Raw genomic sequence first — 20,689 nt, 5'->3', positions numbered from 1 at the left:
CTTTAAAGGGCCAGCCACCTTGTGACACTTTTAATTTAGGACAAAGGCCATTTTTTAACTAAAATATTTTGCATATGAAAAATTGTGACTAGCTTTAACATACAGTAAGTACAAATCATTGTATAGAAATAGGGACACATGAGGCAGAAGCCACCCTTCTAAGGAAAGCTCCCCCCCACAACCAAAGCTTCCTCAATCGTATTGAGTATAAAACTGCCTGTTGTGGGGAGGGATATGGGGAATGCCCCAAAGCCAGCAGTACCACCTAATGCAGTGGTGGGCAAACTTTTTGGCCCAAGGGCCACATCGGCATTGCAAAATGATATGGAGGGCCAGGCAGGGAAGGCTGTGCCTCCCCAAACAGCCTGGCCCCCGCCCCCATGCATCCCCTCCCACTTCCCACCCCCTGGCTGCCCCCTCAGAACCCCCGACCCAGCCAACCCCCCCTGCTCCTTGTCCCCTGACCACCCCCTCCCGTGACCCTCTGCCCCTAACCACCCCCCAGCACACCATCCCCTATCCAACCCCCCCTGCTCCCTGTCCCCTGACTGCCCCGACCCCTATCCACACACCCCAACCCCTAAGAGCCCCCCAGGACTCTCACACCTTTCCAACCCACCCTGTTCCACGGCCCCTGACTGCCCCCCCCCAGAATTTCCACCCCATCCAATCGCCCTCTGTCCCCTGACTGCACCCAGAACCCCTTGCCCCTTAACCAACCCCCGCCCCCTTACCATGCTGTTCAGAGCAGCAGGAGCTCACAGCCCCGCTGCCCATCCGGAGCCAGCCACGCCGCCCTCACTGCCTGGCAGGAGCGGCGGGCCAGTGTGCTGGCAGCATGGTGTGCTGAGGCTGCGGGGAAGAGGGGACAGCAGGGGCGGGGCTGGGGGCTAGCCTCGCCGGCCAGGTGTTCAGGGGCCGGGCAGGATGTCCCTGCGGGCCGGATGTGGCCCGTGGGTCATAGTTTGCCCACCTCTGACCTAATGGCAATAGTCTTGGGCCATCTCGCCTAGTGGCTGTAGGTCAGGGAAGTGTGATGGGGCGGGGAGGGGAGCAGGGAAGGGGAACCTGGGTCCATGCTGCTTCACCAGGTTGGAAACCTTATCTATGGCCTAGGATCTGGTATCCTTACATGCTCCCTAGGTCACTCCCTAACCTTCTTCCTGTCCCTCCATCGACACCATAGGCTGAGCTCTCCCGTGCCCCTCTCTGGTCCGTCTCCAGAGTCCCTTACAGTGGCGGTAGCAGTCACCCTCGCTGCCCACAGTCAACAGCGTTCCAGCAGCTTGGCTGAGTGGTCCCAGTGTCTCCTCCTCCTCCACTAGAAAGCAATTCCTGGATGCCCAGTTCTTGGTCCTGTCTTAAGGCATCAGTCTCCAAATTTCTCTGAGGAACTGTGCACATGGCACTCTTTCGTGGCACCCTAATGAGGGTGCAGCATGTGTTATTATGTACCAGTCTGAGGGAAGGACTCAGTTACAACACTTATTGTGGTCAATGATCAGTTAGCACTGATAAGCCAGTAAGAGGGTTAACTCAACATACATTAAAATGCAGACCCTGCCATCATCTGCTTCCTGAAAAGACCATGGGACTTGAATGATTTTGTAGTCACCACCATACAGGTTCTAAACTAACCATATTCATCACCAATCAGCATGTACTCATGAGTCAGTGACAGCAGTCCTATCTTCCTATACTTACCTAGGATGGTAATTTAAGTGATGAGCTGGTAGCCATGTAAGCCAGAAGGCTGCTGGGAGAAAGCCCTGGCAGTATAATTCAGGTGTCAAAGGCTATGTCAAGGTCACCCATTGGGGTCAAGGAGGCACCTCGCTTCCTCATACACCATTCTCTGGGAAACAACTGTCCTGTGGTCCAGTCCTGGGGAATGGGGGGTAGCCCTCCAGCTGTACCTCATAACAAGTTCACCCTCTTCCAAGGGAAGGTATAAAACAGTCCCCACCAAAAAAGAAAAAGGCTTCCACAGCCAGCAAATGGCTGGGCTCCCTCCCTCACACAAGGCAGGGAAGCAGGTTTTCAGCCTCCACAACAAGCCTCAGCTGCTGTTGGTCAGCATTTTGACCAAAGATGCAAACTGGTCCATCTACTTATGCCAAAGGGCTCAGTCTGGCAGAACTCTCAAGCTGTTCTTCAGCAAGTCTAGGCACACACAGGGCTGAATTCCCCCCTTTTAAGGGTCTGCTCCCAGGACTGACAGCCCCACAGGTGCAGCAGGGTGGTGCTGATTGTGACCATAGGAGTTCTTTAATTCCTTCTTGACTGCGCGGGAAGAGGGCTGGCAGCATGCCCCACCACCTCAGGGTAAGTGGTAGAGAATTAATGTGCTTTATGGCACAATTACAGACAGACCCATAGACAGAGAGGGACCTGGGATTACAACCCTGGTCCTTCATTTCTAAAAACACAGGCCTCTCATCCTTGAGCAGATCCTCTTTAGCTGGTATCAGTAGCAAGTCTTTTATCCTCTCTTGTGTGCAGGCCACTGGAGGCCAACATCCTTGCTCACCCCTACACACATATGTCATAACCATACACCTAAGGGTAGCCTAGAATTCCTCCTTACCTGTAAGGGGTTAAGAAGCTCAAATAACCTGGTTGGCACCTGACCAAAAGGACCAATGGGGAAAGAAGATATTTTCAAATCTGGGGAGGGGGAGGCTTTGTTTGTGCTTTTTCTTGGGGGCTCTCTCTCCTGGGACTGAGAGAGGCCAGGCCAAAATCCATCTCCTCCAACCAATCCTGAACCAGTTTCTAATATTAAAAAATAGTAAGTAAAGCCATGCAAGGCATGTTAGATTATCTTTTGTTTTAGCTTGTGAATTTTCCCTTTGCTAGAGGGAGGTTTATTCCTGTTTTTTGTAACTTTGAACTAAGCGTAGAGGGAGTTCCTCTGTGGTTGTGAATCTTTTGTTACCCTGTAAAGTTATCTTCCATCCTGATTTTACAGAGGTGATTCTTTTACCTTTTCTTTAAATAAAATTCTTCTTTTAAGAACTTGATTGATTTTCAGTGTCCTAAGACCCAGGGGGGGGGTGTTGATCTGTGCTCACTTTGTAACCAATTGGTTAAGATATTATTCTCAGGCCTCCCCAGGAAAGGGGGTGTAAGGGCTTGGGGGGATATTTTGGGGAAGATAGGGCTTCAAGTGGCCCTCCCTGAATGTTTGTTTAAATCACTTGGTGGTGGCAGCATACCGTTCAAGGACAAAAGGGATTTGTGCCTTGGGGAATTTTTAACCTAAGCTGGTAGAAATAAGCGTAGGCGGTCATTTATGCGGGTACCCACATCTGTACCCTAGAGCTCAGAGTGGGGAGGGAACCCTGACAACATACAAAGCCAATATTTTACACAGGCCAACTGCTTAATAGTACAGCAAGAAGAGCAACCTTCACCTGCCCCAGGAGACTCAAGAAACATTGACTTCACAGTCTGGCAAACAGTGCATTGGCTGGGAGATGGCTCACACCACCCTGCAAATTTAAATATTTATATATACCCCACCCTACATTTTACAATGCTCTTTCTCTGAGCGCAACTGTCAGCCTTGCCACCTTCTTATGCACATGCTACCCGTGTTCATTTTTTCACATAGTTTAAGCTACTTTCCAACAGGAATTGCAAGGGTTTGTATCCTTCCGCCCCAGCTCACTTTGCACAGCACTTGGGACAAGAAGGACCCCAGAGAGCAGAATCCTAACCTAGTTCTTGAGCCACAGTAGGGAGCTGCAGCCCATGTCAGTCCCATCCCAGAGAGATATGCACCTGTTTGCTGCGAGAGGGTGTGGGGGGGTCTATTCTCTTCTTGTCACAGGCTATATAACTCCTGTTGACTTTAATAGACTAGACCCCAGTCTCTTTCTAATCAACTGAAAAGAAAACTGATGGTTTTGGATGGTGCCAGACAAAGGGAGATTATGACATATTTCACACTACAGGCTCAGGTTGGAAATGTGAAATAAATTTTATTTTTTCAACATAAACAGCCTACTAATAAAAACCACATTTGTTCCAAGGCTAGATGATTTCCTACCAAGAGTAGGCTGCTAACTAGAACCCTCATTCTTTGATCTTTTTCTTTTATGCCACAGACATTAAGAAATATGGTAAAAAAATAGATTAATAATTTATCTGAGATGAGCTGAATATTTTCCCCCTTCCTTTGTGTATAAGCAGCTTGGCAACAATGCTTCAGAATCAATCTTAACCTTATTTTCTATTATGTATTTCCTGTTGTTCCAAAACAAGATTAATTTTATTTTATGCAAGTCACTGGGCCATCTCTACTCAACTAAGATTGATTTTGAATTTCTTTTTTTCTCTCTCTCTCTTTCGGTTTTTTTATTTTATTTTATCAGTGTTAATAAAACCACAGTGTCTTGTAAAATTCATTTTTGGATTATTTTCCACCTGGGGAGGTTTAGGCACTTTCCTTTAACTGCAGAATCATTCCTTGTACATGCGGGTTAGAAAGTAGATCTTTTAAGCAACAGTTTTCTAAAATAAATATTCTGAAAGGATCCAAGGAAAAAGAAGCACCATGCTATTCTGACATAAATCCTCTTGGTGCACCAAACAGTAATTGGTATTGTTGAATTCTTCTTCTTTTTTTCATTCATGAACTTAATTCAAAATGAAAGAGACATCATGAGCAATTTCTGGACTGTTGGCAAAAAATGAGTTTGTCAAAGAAAACTGAGGATTTTTCTCATGTAAAGTTATTAAAGGGCTCTTATAGATTGGGGGAGGGAACTCTTTTTCCTTCCCTGGGATAACACCTGAGATTATAGAAATTGAAGAAATTTTTAAAATCTAATTTAGAGTTCACCATTGAGGCTGTTCATAGGGGTTGCCAACTTTCTAATCGCACAAAACCTAACACCCTCGCCCCACCCCCTGCTCTGCCCCGTCCCCCAATCACTCCATCCCCACTCCCTCCATCACTCGTTCTCCCCACACCCTCACTCACTTTCACTCTGCGGGGAGGGATAGCTCAGTGGTTTGAGCTTTGGCCTGCTAAACCCAGGGTTGTGAGTTCAATCCTTGAGGGGGCCATTTAGGGTTATGAGGCAAAAATTGGGGATTGGCCCTGCTTTGAGCAGAGGGTTGGACTAGATGACCTCCTGAGGTCCCTTCCAACCCTGATAATCTATGATTCTATGATCTATGATTCACTGGGCTGGGGCACGGGGTGAGGGCTCCGGCTGAGGGTGTGGGCTCTGGAGTGGGGCCAGAAATGAGAGGTTCAGGTTGCAGGAGGGGGCTCCAGGCTGGGGGAGGGGGTGTTGGTTGGGGTGTTGAAAGGGCTGAGGGCTCTGGCTGTGGGTGCGGGCTCCACAGCCAAAGGAAGCTGCAAAGCCGGAGCATGAACAACACACGGAGATTCCCTGATCACCCCTGTGCCTTGGGATTACGGAGACATGCCAACTGTTTCCAGGAGCACGTGGAGCCAGGGCAAGCAGGAAGCCTCCCTTAGCCCCGCTGTGCTGCCAACTGGACTTTTAACAGCCCGGTCAGTGGTGCTGACCGGAGCTGCTACGGTCCCTTTTCGACCAGGCATTCTTGTTGAAAACTGGATGCCTGGCAATCCTAGTTGTTCATCTTATTTTTCCATTACATTTAGTGGGGATGATGAAACTAGAGTGATCAGTTTCGTTTATGGATGTGCTGAGTTCCTCAAGTTCAGGGCATTTACATTTGTGGTTTTGGTTTGGGCCCCTATGCCATTTCAATTTCTGTTTCTAGTCAATTTCTCTTCCTGGTTCTCAGAGGGTAGCAACAACATTGCTGTATATATCTGTGCAACAATTCTTGGGGCATTTTTTTTTAAAGTAAGACTTTTTAAAAACAATCATGATAATATTATTATTCAGATTTAAATTCTGGGCCTAAACTACAATAAAATGAGACTGTCTCTGCAACGTATTTACAAAGAGAAATGGTACATGTTTGAACTGCTAAACCCCAAATGTTCATTTATCTAATTCTCATAAAATCCAAATATGCCTCTGAATGGGAGATAAATGTTGAATAAAGTGCAGTATTGCAAAGTGCAAAAAATATTAAATGAAGGAAATGTGGGTGCGCACAGGCTAGAATATTGCACACAGTGTTGTATATTTACACCAAGGGACACAAGAATACAAAGTGAAGAGTGCTCATTGGTTAGAATGCATTAATTCCATAGAGCCTAGTCTGCAGAATGTCATCTCTAGTGGACCAAAATATTACACTGCTACAGATTGCTTTTGGTCCTAAACAGGTAATAGCAGACCATAACAGGTAAGAACATAAGAACAGCCATACTGGGTCAGATCAAAGGTCCATCCAGCCCAGTATCTGGTCTGCCGACAGTGGCCAATGCCAGGTGCTCCAGAGGGAGTGAACCTAACAGGTAATGATCAAGTGATCTCTCTCCAGCCATTCATCTCCACCCTCTGACAAAGAGAGACTAGGGACACCATTCCTTACCCATCCTGGCCAATAGCCATTAATGGACATTAATGGGTGAATCTCAATAAGATCTGTCTGTCTGTCCATCTATCTATCTAACCATATGGCCCATATTTATCACCACAGTATCGGAGTGCCTAGGCTATTGATATAGCCTGTCAAGAAGAGGTTGGCATATTGGGGAACCCTCCTAATATCCATGGCTGTTCCCATAGTTTGGACAAAGTATTTGTCACTGAATGTAAAACTTTACTGTTAGCCACATCAGAGTTCACTGTAAGGAGGTTTCACTGTGTTTAGAATGGAGAGTCGTGCTGAATACAGATCACATGCTGGTCCCCACTTACCTTTACTTTACAGACAATGTATTTTCTTTGTTAAAGTGGGGAAATAACCTATTTTTTTCCACTTCACTGAATCTGAACTTCACTTAACTGAAGTTACACTGAAGGAAATTGCCTTTTTATTTCCAAAAATCTTTGGATCTAGAAAAATCCTATAAGCTGGTAGAGCTGTCAGCCACATGTGGTTTTGAGCAAGGAAAGAGCCTATTTATGAACATGTGAGGCTGAGACAAATCTCTTTTATCAAGGTAAAACATGCAAATTAAATATCCTTACAGTATGGCAACTAGGTTCAAACGAAAAAGGCTTATGAGATGCACAAGGAATCGGCATCCTGGGGCTGGTACAAGATGAGATGGCAAGCTGGTGACTCAGGATTAGTCACAGGGCTGCCTGCTTCCAAAGTGTTGTTTCTCCCAGTTCATAGTAGTGCCTCGAAGAGGAAGGATGGGTCTTGTGGTTAACAAAGAGGACTAGGGCTCAGGAGATTGGGTTTAACTAATATTTGTTTTGTGGTAATCCCTAGGAGCCTCAATCCTGGACCAGGATCCCATTGTGCTAGGTGCTGTACCAACACAGACCAAAAAGACTGTCTCTGCCCCCCAAAGAGTTTGCAAACTAAGTAATGCAAGGTCTGTGCTCTGCACCTTTGCATAAATTACATAATATCCCTGTGCCTCGGTTCCATCTGTAAAATAGTGATGAGTACATCCTTTGTCTGTCTTGACTATGTAAATTGTAAACTCTTAAAAAGTACCTAGCCTTCACACCCCTTTTCATCAGTAGACCTCCAAGGCTTTCTATAGGAGGTCAGTATCATTATCATTATCCCTTTTTACAGATGGAGACACAGAGAGGCAAAGTGTCTTGTCCAAGGTTACCCAGCAGGCCAGTGTCAGAGCTGGGAATAGAACCCAGGACTATTCTTGTTGGCCATGATGGACATTGTCTGTTTCCTCCTTTGTATGCAGTTAGCACAATGGGGCTGTGATCTCAGCTGGGGCCTCTAGCTGTGACTGTAACACAAATTGACAACAATAGTAAAGAATGCCCTACACACTGGAATGAGTCAGATTCTAAAATGAATTATTGAGCATTATGAATTCACTTTGGAAACCAAGAATTTGCAAAGGAGATTTACCTTCCTTTCATATATGGCAGCACGAATTCATAGAATCAACACTTTGTTATGATGATAATATCAGCATGAAACAGGCCAAGGATGTATGCACGTTGTTTACTTTGGTTACTAGAGTCCCAATCTGTGTTCAGGTGAATGAGATGATTGTGAAAACCACTCCCACCTTTAGGGAGCAGGGCAACCTTCAGAATCCAACCCTACAGTAATATGAGCTTTAGACACCAGCACATAATTAGAAAAAAGAAGGAAAACTATCCCCTAGAACACATCTGAGTTTGGAAACAATGACAAGGTCATATGTCATGAATGCCTTCGTTTATTGTGTTGCATTCTGGTTTCAAATGGGGAAAACTGACAATGCAGTTGCAGTTCTGTATTCACTGGAGATAGCCTAGATCCAAGAGGCTTAATTAAGAGGGCTAGCCAAGAATTTCAGAAATGCCTAATGGTTTGGGGTACCCAAACTAAGACACCTTAAATGGGCCTGATTGTCAGAAAGTATTGTGGCCCCTTCTGAAAATGTGGCCCCTTTCGGGTGTCTCAGATTGGGCACCCAACATTATTTGTCTCTATGGAAAGCATCAGGCTTGTCATGTAAACTGAGTTTATAGACCCAATAGTAGGAAAGACCCACCTTCTATTACTGCATAATCAACAGTTACATATGGATTCCCTACCCAGACTGATTCTCATGGCACTACAGATATAAGTTACATTTGTCAGTCTCATCCCACATACTTCCTAAGTGGCCTCTGGACTCTGCTTGTGATGTGACAAAAATATCTTTAAATAAGTCTTTTGCTATGTTTCCTGGTATGTGACCACAGTGTGTTTCCCTTTCTTCTCTTTCCTCTGAGAGCCAGACTACATTCACCCTTGATTTTATTCCTCTAATATGTTGTGTGCCTTATACTTTCATCATGTAGCTTTAAGTCAAGTGAGCATGGCCAAATGAGCTCAGGCCCTTCTCCTGCTGAGCAAGGAGAGTCAAAATAAAAGCCTGGTTGACTGCCTGGAGAGTCTTGTGTAAGATAGAGCCTTGTATTTCAAACACAAAATAGTGATTTACATGAGAGATGAGGAAATCTGCTAAGAGGCAGAAAAAGAAACAGGAACTTGAAAGTCAATAGTTCAAACAACACCAATAACATAGGAAAGGGTTTGGTTCCATTCCAACCCAACCCAATCTTCCCCCATACTTACTCTCCATCTTTCCTCTGGCTGTCAAGCTGCCAATTTATAGACCTTCTCCTCAGCAAGGTGGGGATGTAGCTGAGCTAATGTTAACCCCTTGCTTACCGGGACCCCGATAGCTGCTCTGCATCATGTCATGACGTGTTGCTGTATTTCTGGACTCCAGCTCTTCTCACAGCATTTCTTGCAGGAAATTCCAGGAACCTTTTCATGGTTTTATAAGACCACCAAATCTCAGATGGTTCAGAAAAGCATGCAAAGTTTTAGCCACTAGCTTGAACAGAACTAGCTTGTGTATATCTACCTGAGGTGAGAATCACAACTCCCAGCTGCTGTATACACATATACCCGATCTCCTTCATCAGTTAGAAGAGGACAATCTTCTTTATCTCACCCATCTTTTTCTGCCTTGTCTATGTAGTAGTATATGTTTGTACAGAGCCTAGTATAATGGTGTCTCGGTCTTTCTTGAGGCGTTTATGCATGACTGTAATAAGAATATATTGATATAGCTATAGAAGACACAACCTGATTCACAAGAGAAGAACTAAGCCATATAATGTTACCTATCCATTTGGGGTGCTTATATGGCCTTCATTACTAGAGTACCTGAGCACCTCACAAACCTTAATGTAGTTATTCCACCAGTATCTTTGTGAAGTAGGGAAGTGCGGTTCTCCGTGTTTTATAGGTGGAGAACTGAGCCACAGAGGGACTGATGTGCATAGGCACTAAAGATGCACCTAGGCACCTACTGGGATTTTCAAAAGTGCTTAGGCCTTGAAATCGATAGGAATTAAACACCTAGTTGCTTTTGAAAATCCCACTGGGTGGCTAACTGCACCTTCAGTGTCAAAAGACCTTTAAAAATCTGGTCCTAAGTGACTTGCCCGAGCTCACACAGGAAGTCTGTGGAAGAGCAGTTAACCGAACCACATCGCCCAAGTCCCAGGCTAACTACGCCATTAATACATATGCCAGAATGCACTAACATAGACAGAGCATTTAGCTCACTGCTGTGAGGTCTCCTTTTTATACCCACCTTTTGAAAATTCCACAGCCCTTTGCTTTTTTGACTCCTATAACACAATTGCCTTGAAGGAGGCTTTCAAAGGTACAAAGGGCAAATATGACAGGTTTCAGAGTAGCAGCCGTGTTAGTCTGTATTCGCAAAAAGAAAAGGAGTACTTGTGGCACCTTAGAGACTAACCTTTCGTAAGGGCAATTAGTCTCCCAACCATTGCCAAGGAAAGGCAATGGGAACGGGCGCCTAAATCCTATTTGTGCCTCTGAGTACTTCCCCAATTCCTTTTCTCTCTCTGGTGCAAGCTATGTATAGCACTGGACCTTATAGAACAGTCTAGCCAGACATTTGCATGCAAATTGCACACTGGTGTTGCCACAACGATGTTGAAGTAGACTTTATTTTTTTCCTAGGGCATTAAAAATAAAATAGGGGTCAAATTCAGGGCCCAGTAATCAGGATTTGAGAATAATTTGGGTTTTGTATTTTTAATGAAAACACAGACATCCTCACAATGATTCCCTTTTCCTGGCAGCGCTTGGCAAATCTAATCTCCTAAACCTTCCCCTCCAGCTCAGAATTCGCATGTTTCTTTTTAATTTGACCACTGTGACATTTTGCTCTTTCATTTACAAAATGCATCATCTGTTTTTTAGTTGTAAATTACCTTAGGATTTTTATTTTCCCTCGCAAAGAAAAGAAAAGATGATTTTCGCCTCCTGGAGGACTATCGCCCTTGGCAAACATCATCATCATCACCGTCAGTGCTGAAAAAGAACAAATATTTGCTTTAAAGAGCTGCCACTGCTTGGTGGAAAACTTTAAATAAAAAAAATCTGTTCCAAAACTAGTTGGAAAATACTGCAGAAGGTTTTCCATTTTCCTGCCCTCAATCCTTATTGCAATTGATATTTGTTTCTTAGAGAGCTACGGGTGCCTCATGGAAATACTTGAACAACACGCTGTTCAGAGACAGTTCTGCTGATATGGCATATATATATATTTTCCCTTCCCCCCCCAACTTTTTTTTTAATAAGTGAAAATAATTCATTCAAACAGGATTGCTATTGCCTGGGAGTTCATTGGCTCCTGCTGTTTATTCTTCACCTGAAGTCATAACAATCTTCCCTTTTTTTTTTAAATTTGGCAGTTCATCTTTTGGTTTTAATAAAATCAGAGGAATGCAGAGCACATGCGGCACTAGCCTCTAAACTAACGCAATAAGCAATTCCTAAACCTACTGTGGCTTGACGCTCAGACTTTACATATTCAGCAAGTTGAAATCCCTGCTTTGCATAGGGAGTGTTGAACCTGAACTGAAAATACTGCTGGCTGAGAACACTTGCTGAAATGCTCTCACTGTACATACAAGTGGCATGTCACCGATTATGCTCATACAACAAAGATGAGAACACGGGGGAACTTTGAGGGCCCAGACCCAGCCACACCATGAAATAAAAGCCATGCATTGTACACTTCACATCAAGATTTGGGGGTGTTTCATTAAACCCTTTGAGACAGGTGTCAACATGTTAGCATATTTCACTGTACATTGCCAATCTGCCCTTTATGAACATCAAAAATGTACAGCCCCACGTCTAATGCCATAAGGTGACCAGACAGCAAATGTGAAAAATTGGGGGGTACTAGGAGCCTATATAAGAAAAAGACCCAAAAATCGGGACTGTCCCTATAAAATTGGGACATCTGGTCACCCTATATGCCAGGATTGCTTAACTTAACAAAAGAAACAAGCAGAAGTTTTTAGTGGATGTAAAAGGATCTTGTCATTACAACACTGGATTGGGACTCAGGAAATTTAGGTTCAATTCCTGACTCTGCCATAGTCTTCCTGCATATCACTTAGGCCTGGGCCCTAGACTCCCACTGAAATCAATAGGAGTGAGGAATCTAAACACCTCTGAGGATCTGGGCCTTAACCCCGAGCTGGCAATGGGTTCCATTTGGGCACCAGGGGTCCGCTACTAGTCATCAATTTGCAAGAGACCAGCAAAGTGCTTTCTGCATCAAAAGTCAGGTGCTAGCCAAAAAAAGAAAACAGCAGGACTCTGATAGGATCTAGCTGTGTGTATTTCATTCACTTGGCAGGGAGAGGGTTAACACTCCCATTGAGTGGTGGAGTTACTTCAGGTGTCTATGCTTACCCTAGAGACTGCCAGAGAGCAATCTTGGTTAGCTGCAGTGAGTTCATGTAGATCAGACTATAAATAAGAGAGCATTTGGATAGTTTTCTCTTTAGAATGGATTGCTGTAAGGGAAGTCTTGTCACAGAGTCAGGGGTGAGTCTGACAAGGAAGTCCTTGTGCTTTAATTGAGGAAAAAGCCTGACCTTAAAAAATCCTTGTGACTTCTGAGAAAGAAAGTGTGGTTGTGAAAAGCACTTGGGGTTTTATTTATTTGAGCCTCAGATGTAGGGGCTTTTCTTGTCCTTGTGCTGCAAAACGTAGACCTGGATCAGGATTTTGAATGCTCCAGGGCAATGGTCTATGCAGATTATATTCTTCTTCTGAGCCTTGTGCAAACTTTGGATCCAAGTTCATATTAGGTGAAGGTGAATATGTAGGTTCATATTTTGCATGCCTTGCAGAAGTTTGGATTTGAGTTCAGGCCCTTCTTCTTTTATTTTTTTCCCCCCTCTGGCCTCAGGTTGCATGCCATATATTAACACAGGGACTTTTACAATCCAGACCAAAATGCAAACAATAGAAAGCAATTTCTTACTATGGTGCTCTGGGGTAGGGGAAAGGGAGAAAAATTCCTCCTCTAAGAAAAGCACTTTGGCCAAAATCTCAGTTTAGGCTTTTTTTTTTAATCCTGAATATGGTAGACCACTCCGTTAAGCAGAATGCTTGGTGTAACAAAAATTAATTGCGTCTTCTACTCACAGTGTGTCCAAAACGCTGCATCTCAGATTTTAATTATACTTCAGAGAATAGGGGTCATACAGTATCAGTCTTAAAATGCTGTTATCTGAAGAGGCTTCTGAGACAGCAAAGCATTTTTTCTTTTCAAACTTTTATTTTTTGCGTGAAATAGGGAAAAGATGATTCCCCCATGAAAACAGCAATGTTTTGACTGCTGACAGCAAGATATTGCCCATTTCATCATTAGCACAGCAAGAAAACTTCCCTTAATCCCTGGTGGGCAACATTAGGGTATTTTCAGCATGAACAATGGGGTGAACACTACTGGAAAATGGCAAACATTTCACCCCAAATTAATGAATAAGACCAACAAGACAGCGGTTATAGAGTGCCCTTCACAAGGAATTGCAGGGCATTTTTCAGTAAAACATTTAAAACAATCAGAATATTAGAGGTGATAGCAATCAAATATTTTAGCTGGAAATGTAGAGGCAGACTAGCAGCTGCGAGCGGAAGTAGGAATTGAGTTATCCTACAATTAAAGGATTAGAAAACATGCCTTCTAGCGATAGACTTAAAATCAGTCTATTTAGCATAACAAAGGAAAAGTGTAATCAAGTCAGCCCTTAAATCTACAAATATCTACATGGGGAACTAATCTTAAATAATGGACTCTTCAATCTAGCAGAGAAAGGTCTAATATGATCTAATGTCTGGGAGTTGATATTAGACAAATCCAGGCTGGAAATAAGGTGTAAATTTTGCACATTGAAGGTAATTAATCTTTGGAACAATTTACCAAGGGTTTTGGTGGATTCTCCATCATTGACAACTTTTAAATTAAGATTGGATGTTTTTCTAAAACAGTTCTAGGAATTACTTTGGGGAAGTCCTATGGCCTGAGCTATACAGGAGGTCAGACCAGATTATCACAATGGTCCCTTCTGGCCTTGGAGTCTATGAACAATCAAAGTTCCATTAAGTGCAGTAGAAAAGGTGCATGGTCATAAAGTGGTTTGCAGATGAAATTTGTGAAGTTAGTCTAGAAGTATTTTGGGAACCAGCAAGGGGATTTTAAACTAGGGCAATGTATAAAGACAATGTCTGGTGAGCACTCATGAAAAAGATCTGGTACTGCCTGAAAAGCATTAAATGCTATCTAAGACAATCCCATCAAAAGATACCAGTACACCTGACTGTGTTTGGATGGGAGGAGGAAACCTTAGATCTATTAGATTCATTTGGCGCAGGTGACTGAAAACAAATACGAAGCATGCGTACACATGGCTAAAGCAAACTGGAATGAAACAATGTAGAAAATGCCTTCTAGAAACTAAATCCATGGTGGGTAACTTCACTTTAAGAAAGAGAGAACTGAGACTGAAATAGTCCAGAGAAGGACAACAAAGGTGATCAGAGGTTGCAACAGGACTTCTTTTCACTAGAGCTATCTAGCCTAGAAAGAGTTATGACTTACATTGTACATTCTCCCCTGCTCATAACACTGAGAACAAGGGGACATTCAGTTAACATGAAGGGTAGCAAATTCAAAGCTGATGAAAAGAAACTTTATTTCTACCCAAAGCACAATTCGTCTGTGGAACTCCATTGCCACAAAATACCATTCAGGCCAAGAGCTTAGCAGAAAAGGATAAGACATTTCTATGTATAATGAGAATATCCAGAGTTGTCATAATAAACATTTAAACCAAAAAAGAATAGCTTCAGGGTATCATAGAATATGTCAACAATGAACTTATGGGTTAGGAGGAAAGCTTCCCTGCAAATAGGTTATCCTTTCATTACATACTGTCAGGTTTCCTGTACCTCCTTTGGAAGCAGTTGGTGCTGGCCATGATTGGAGTATGTCTACGCTGCACAGTTAACCTGGGTTATTGGCACCTGGGTTAGCCTCGCCTAGGTGTGAGTGTGCCCACCGCAAAGCCCTACCTGTGTTACAGTGTCCTCACTGTTTCTCCACTCAACCATGGGTGTCAGGGGGCATATCCCATGGTTCTTTGTGCTGAGATGCTCTAGAATTCTTTTCCCAGTCATTGTGGAAGAACTTGTCTGTTCTTCAGGGGGCATTGTGGGAACGGCTTTGGAGGATTGTCTGCACTCGAGTGACCTAGGCTGCATCCTCACTGCAAAGTACGTGGATTCTAGCCTGAGTGAAAGCAACACTCAGACTCTAACCTGTACTGCCAGTGGTACTCAAACTGTGGGTCAGGACCCCAAAGTGGGTTGTGACCCCGTTTTAATGGGGTCACCAGGGCTGGCTTAGGCTTGCTGGGGCCCAGGGCCAAAGGCGAAGCCCGAGCCCCACTGCCCAGGGCTCAGGTTACAGACCCCCTGCCTGGGGCTGAAGCCCTTGGGCTTCAGCGTTGGGCCACTCGCCTGGGATTGTGGGGTTTGGCTTTGGGCCCCCCACCTAGGGTGCAGGGGCTCGGGTGAGGTCAGGCTTCAATCCCCCACTCTTGGGGTCATGTACTAATTTTTGTTGTCAGAAGGGGGGCACAGTGCAGTGAAGAACCTCCAAATCAGAGTCAGATCTTTCTGTGTATGGTTTCTAGCAGGGTTTGGGCTAAGACCCTGCGTTAACTGTGCAGTAAAGACAAGGTACTGATTCAGGAGGACCTTTAGATTTTCTCAGTGTATTCCATCTCTCTTTTAGAATATAAACTCTTCTGGACACTGACTGCCTGTTTTGTATGTATCGAGAGTGTTAGTTCTGAACAAAAATGTGGTCATTCACTCCTGGTAGTTAATATTAGAACAGATAACACTAAGTAGTTCTTCACATGTCTGGTCATCTGTGGAATTCACTCCTGCAGGAGGTTAGCGAGTCCAATGGCAAGCTTGATAATTTTATGATCAGCAAATGACATTTGTATCTGTGCAAGATAAGATAGTGAAAGAGTAATTTCACGTGATGCAAACTAGTCCCCAATGGGCACAGGGGAGCAAGAGCAGCAGAAGGTGGTAAGCCTCGGAAAACAAGTATCCAAAAGTGTAGTTCTAGGCAGTCTGGCGTGTGGGCAAAGCACGGTGTTGCATCTCAGGGTTCAAGTCCCAGTCGTAGTGCAGACTTCCTGCATTACTCCCAGCCAAGCCACTTAATCAACCTGTGCTTCTGTTCTGTAAAACAGAGATACTTTCCTGCCTCGCTCTGGTGTACGTTTGTGTTTTAGGGCACTCGGCGACTGAGGTGATGGAAGCCACGTACATACCTAGATAGAAAATTCAGGAAGTGGAGAGTTAAAGATGCACATAGCTGAAAATGTACAAGAGGGCCTGATTCTTCTCACTGATGTGATTTCACTGAGTTCAGCTGAGTTGTTCTGTATACACGCTGGGGTGAATGAGAGCTTGAACAGGCCCATCGTCTTCGTTGATAACGTTTTATTTGTCAAATAATGGAAAACATAATACACAGACCTTTTCCCCCAGCATCCTGGCCTCCTGACTGCAATTTGCAATCTGCCTGACTTTAACCCACGAAACTCTCATGCTCTGAAGAGTCTTGTGGTAGCACAGAATTCTCATCAATTTTAACCCCCTAAAGGCTGGCAGCAACTGAGCCTGCCAACAGACGGAGGGACTAGGGCGGGCAACTCCACTAAGTCGGTGGAGCTGCACCCTCTTTATACTCAGAACAAAGCATATTTCTCAACGGTAGGTGGCTTTTTTTATTGCATCTAGGAAAAACAACAAAGAGAGGGAAAAACACATATAACGTCTCCGTCATAGAGCTTCGTTGTGTGAGAGCAGGCATCAGAAATGAAATACAAAATGGAGGGAGCAGGGAAGAGGGCCTCTTTACATATAAAGGTGCAGTGTGATAGAAACCAGATTGACAGCACCTTTCTATTTCCTAGCTATTTACACTGCAGTATCTGCTCTAAATCTAGTCCTCCCTTTGGACAATGATGAGCAAGGCAGCCTTAGCTCATGCACGGTGATTTTCTTTTTACCAATCTAACATTGTCGTATTCATTTTGATGGTGTGGGTAACAGCATCCTCTCCTATTCACTGATATTTTAGGGCAACACAGATAACTGCTGCAGCGTGTCATTCTCAAAATGCAGCTGACGAGAGGGAATGAGTTGAAATTGATAACAACTAGGTTGGCACTTCCACAATAAGCCAAGCTTCACTAGCTATATTATAACCACATAGTTAACAGGATGAAGAAGCTAGACAAGAGCCAGGTTGTTGGCTAGGCTACGCCTCTGGAAATCTTCCGCAGCTCCTTTCCAAGATGAAATTGGTTGTCTTGGCAGAAAGAATCAGCAGCTCTTTGCAAATGGCAGATCCCAGGGCCCCTCCAGACATTGGTGTCAGTTGGTATGTCCCTCGCCCTTTTGTCACACATTAGCAAATTTGAAGTTCATGCTCTAAGATGTTACATTTTTCCGTGTAAAGCCTATTCATTTCAGTCACATACAACTATCGATGAGCCCAAAATGGAAATTCTAGATCCGGTTTTAGGACACCACATATTTTAGTGGAATTGATTTGTATAGTGGTTCTCGTACCACGCCCATCACCAGGGTACCTCTTTGGACCCGGGAATTTGGTGGGACATCTGTTAGAGACACAGGAGTCATCTATGAAATTTGGTTCAGATTCTTTCAAAGCTCATAAGTGGTTTAGAACACCAGCCACGAAAGACAATGGTTACTGATCCCTATCATGTGCTGGCGGTATTTGCCTTTGGAACACTGACCTAAGGTCATGTGACTAAAGTGAGGACGTGGTTGCATGTTGCCCCAGCTCTCCTGTGTGTCAGCCCATTTTTACGGGGTTCGGATCTGGAATAGGCTTGGGTCCGTCTCTGCACAGAGCATAACCAGTGGCTGTTACCTGCAATAACCCTAACGCACATTCTTGACGGCTGGAGAATTTTACTGTGGATGTAGAGCAGAGCTGCCTTTTTTGCTTATGTCTGTACATTGCTGACCCTGTCCTCTCTCTGAGCAGGAAAATAAACATCTGAACTGTAGCAACAGCCCACTGTTGCCTCCCCACACATCAGTGGAGACATCAGCATTGTCCAGAGCCTGCAATTCTCTAAAAGCCTGTGGAAGCAGATAAACATATCGATTCAAAGAACCACCAAATCCTCACCCACGTCTTTTCAAGTAAACAGGGGGAGGCGTGTTGCTATAATTGGCTACTTTTATAGTACAGAAGCTCAGTGCCAGCAGCAACCACTAAAAATAAGGGGCAGAGGGAAGAGCTATATGGAGAAATGCTATGTACTGATTTGCAACAAAATCAATCGAGATGAATTAAAGGCTGTGCACAGAATAATACCCAGGAAGTAGGATTTAGGGGATGGTCCAGTACGTTTAGGCACCACACTTTGATGGAGTGATGTAAGTTCATGTCTGGCTTTGGTCACATATGAAATGTCCTTGTTGTTCTCCGTCCATCCGCCGTCATATTTATATTATGCAATCTGATGGGCAGCATGCAATCAGAACAAGCTCAGAGTGGGCACAGCAGGAGTGCTGATTTGTACAGGTCTGGATGGAGCTGTATCTCCTCTGGGGAGAATCTAGCTTTGTGGTTGCCCCCATAGGCAAGATTCTGGTCTTTAGTCATTCAGAATAACTGGCCTAAAATTTGACCTGTGTCCTCTTCTTCACCCAGTTCCACGTGCCTAGAGACCCTGCTGATTGCACCTTGGAAATGTATATTATGCAAAATTTTCCAATCGTTTTTTTTCATCAACTTCCAAACTGAGGCCTGCACTAGTTGTAGCCAGCCAGCTGAGGAGGTGGAAGCAAAACAACAGGAAACCTAAGGGTTGCGATTGTGGATTCAACAAGCAAGTGCACAATTTGAGCATGCTCAGACATGCTCTTCCTTCCACTAATTGGCCAGCTCCATTCTTGTGACATTTCAGGGTATCAAACTGGTGAGCCTTTTACCCGACTAAGGATGGGGTTTGGCCTAGTACAGTGTTTCTCAGCCTTTTCCAGTGGGCAGCCTCTTATTCAAAGTTACATTTTCATGACCTCTTTACATTTACTCTAAAGGTAAGAGTAAGAAGTGTATCAATGGTGCGTGTGTGTGTTTCAGAGGTTGACAGAGAACATTTGACCTTGAAGGGTAAGTCTGTGCAGGGAGTGAGATTTCCTTTGCCTTAGATTGTAATACAGTTTTTAACACCTTGTGATTCTCCCAGGTTGCCTTTCATGACCCTCCCTGGGAGTCACAACTCACTGGCTAAGAAACATGGGGCCTGGATTGGGAGTCAGGAGACATGGGTTCCATTTCCATCTCTACTGACCTGCTGCGTGATCTCGGGCAAGTCAGTTCACTTCTGTTTCCCCTCCCACCCTTTCTGTCTCCTGTTTATTTAAATAGTATGCTCTTTGGGGCAGGGACTGTGGGGCTGTGCATGTGCAATATTAGCACAATGGGGTCCTGGTCTTGGTTGGGTCTGGCATTAGAAAAGGTTCAGAAAAGGGCAACTAAAATGATGAGGGGTTTGGAACGGGTCCCATATGAGGAGAGATTGAAGAGGCTAGGACTTTTCAGCTTGGAAAAGAGGAGACTATGAGGGGATATGACAGAGGTCTATAAAATCGTGAGTGGTGTGGAGAAAGTGAATAAGGAAAAGTCATTTATTTGTTCCCATAATATAAGAACGAAGGGCCACCAAATGAAATTAATGGGCAGCAGGTTTAAAACAAATAAAAGGAAGTTCTTCTTCACTCAGCGCACAGTCAACCTACGGAACTCCTTGCCTGAGGAGGTTGTGAAGGCTAGGACTATAACAGGGTTTAAAAGAGAACTGGATAAATTAATGGATGTTAAGTCCATTCATAGAATCATAGAATATCAGGGTTGGAAGGGACCCCAGAAGGTCATCTAGTCCAACCCCCTGCTCAAAGCAGGACCAATTCCCAGTTAAATCATCCCAGCCAGGGCTTTGTTATTAGCCAGGATGGTTAAGGAATGGTGTCCTTAGCCTCTGTTTGTCAGAGGGTGGAGATGGATGGCAGGAGAGAGGTGTCTAGGCACTACTATAATACAAATATAGCCCTCTTCTGGGCACCCCTGGTCCCTAAGTGTGATAGAACCCCTTATTTCTCCTTTCTTGGGGCTTGCTGACCAACCTTGGGACCACTGGGCCTGGGTTCTTTGTGTTCAGGGCCTGCCCCAGTCGCCTGGAGCATAAACTAATATACAATCGCTATGAATTCTACGGCATTACAAATTCTAATTGCAGAGAATCAAAGACAGATGATAAAGTTAAACAGAAGTTTTTATTCCAGGAAATGACAATGGTAAAATAAAAGGAGGAAAGGGCGGGATCCAGGGATGACAAAAAAAGGCCAGGGAATCTGGGTTAGCAATTACGCAAACTGTTAACCAATCAATTGGCAATAATTTAAATGCCAAATAAAGGCTATTGCCCCCTACTGGGGAGCTGATAGCTCTTCCTTTCGAGTGGGGTGAGTCCCTGGTGGTCTGAATCCGTGGCTGCCTCTGTCTCCTAGGGGAGGTGGGATCTAGCAGGATCAGCCATCAGGCAGTTCTCACAAGCACATTAGAGTCTTGGGACTCAGTCACACCTTTGTGCAGCTGGGTGGTCCTGGTTAATCTCAA

Source organism: Lepidochelys kempii, chromosome 7, assembly GCF_965140265.1.
Source record: "Lepidochelys kempii isolate rLepKem1 chromosome 7, rLepKem1.hap2, whole genome shotgun sequence".
In the NCBI taxonomy this organism is placed as follows: domain Eukaryota; kingdom Metazoa; phylum Chordata; order Testudines; family Cheloniidae; genus Lepidochelys; species Lepidochelys kempii.
Note: the sequence above shows the minus strand (reverse complement) of the source record.